This window comes from Tupaia chinensis, unplaced genomic scaffold (genome assembly GCF_000334495.1).
Source record: "Tupaia chinensis unplaced genomic scaffold, TupChi_1.0 Scaffold000315_1, whole genome shotgun sequence".
Lineage (NCBI taxonomy): Eukaryota > Metazoa > Chordata > Mammalia > Scandentia > Tupaiidae > Tupaia > Tupaia belangeri.
Genome location: NW_006159808.1, coordinates 3,171,848 through 3,173,642, shown reverse-complemented (window position 1 = coordinate 3,173,642; position 1,795 = coordinate 3,171,848).

The window sequence follows — 1,795 nt, the reverse complement described above, 5'->3', positions numbered from 1 at the left end:
CCCTGGGCCTCGCGTTGTTCCATCCCGCACTCTTCTGTGTTCAGATTTAAATCCCGTCTTTTCGAGAGCACCCAGCGGGCAGGACGCATATATACTAAGAACCTTTCTCTCCAAGCCCCTCAGGCCTCAACGAGGAAGGGCTGGTGGCCCTCCCCTCCCTGAGTGTCAGCAACTAGTAGCCCTGCACCCCCGGTTCGCTGCCAGCGGCTCCTGAAGGCTCGTCCCACCTGGACCTCTCAGGCTCCAGACTCCGTGTCTCCGACGGTGTGACATCTCCGCTGTGTGTTTAATTGGCAGCTCAAATGTAAACTTCCAAAAGCCAACTGCTGCTCTTCCCCCACGCCCGCCCCTCCGCAGGCTTCCCCATCCCAGTTAACAGCAAACGGTGCCCCCGCACTCCTCCACTCCCCCCACCTCCACCCTCCCACCTCACCACGCTCAGCTTCCACCCAGGTTTGCCCTGGACGCCTCCCGTCTCTCACACCCCACGGGCCATCATCCCCCAGGTCCTGCTGCCTCTCCCTTCACCAGCATCCACAGGCCTCTGCACCTGTGTCACTGAATCCTGCTAACTGAGGCCAGCAGTGTCTCCTCACCGAGTGGCCCTCACCACAGACCGTCCTGCGCCCAAGCCTCCTGTCTCTTCTCAGGACCATGAGGCACCCCTTTGAAGCCCTAAGTCATATCGTGCTGTTCCAAATGGCTCCCGTCCTGCTCCTGTGAAAGCCAGGCCATTGCAAACAGTCCCCAGGGTGCTGCGTGACCCGGCCGTCAGCGGGCTTGCTCTGCCGTGCCACAGTGCTGCCTACCACTTCCCGGCCCCGACGGACACGCTCCGCTCACGGCCCTGCTCGCACTGTGCCGTCTGTCAGAGCAGGCAGCTGCTCTTTTATTTTTTTTCTTGGAATGTTTTTGGTTAAAAAAAATATAAAACTTTTAGTTCCACCTTTTCATAGATGGTAAATCGTATTTAACTTAGATTCATGTTAAATTTGGGCAAGTTTTAAAGGGGAAGGTAAACGGTTTCCTCTTGTAGATCAAGTTCTTGATGGACACATCCAAGAAGGCTTTCATTGATTGTCCTTTTAATGAATGGACGGCACTTTGAAACCTCAGCGTGGAGTGTTGCTCGCTTTGGGTTACCAGAATCTTCTCTCTAGCAGGTCTGCTCTTTCTTATCTCTGCTCTCTCTTTTCCACCAGAACAGAAATTCCCCAAGGGCTGAGACACTGTTCCATTCACTGCCGTTTTCTCGTAGCTCGACTGGTTCTGGCACATCCTGAGTTCTCGTAACTGTTGGCTGGATTATATGGTTAGTTATTTAACTTTTAAAAGTAAACCCTGGGACAGCCCTGTCGCCTAGCGGTTGAAGGAGCTGGATACCACAGGACTGACCCTGGTTCGAATCTTGGTCCTAGTGGCTTGGAAAACACACTAGTCACATGAGCGTGAGTGCCCCAACCCTGACAGGATGGAGAAAAAAAGAAGGGTGTGCACATGACCACATCCCACTGGGGACGCTTTCTTCTTCTCCACCTGTCTCTGTTTCTTTGAAGAGGTTTTTTTGTTTTGTTTTGTTTTGTGTTTTTTCACTATAGGGCGCATGCGCTCGCCAAACAGACAGACAGAGACATAGAGAGAGAAAGCGAGAAATCACCCCCCAGGGGGGATGGTCACGCCGCAATCCCTTCTCCTCCATTCTCTTCTCGGGATCTTGGGCACGTACGCACAAGCGCCCGGCATGAGTTTTAAGCCACCGGGTCCGGGACTCGAACCGCGGTCGACTACGTGGGAG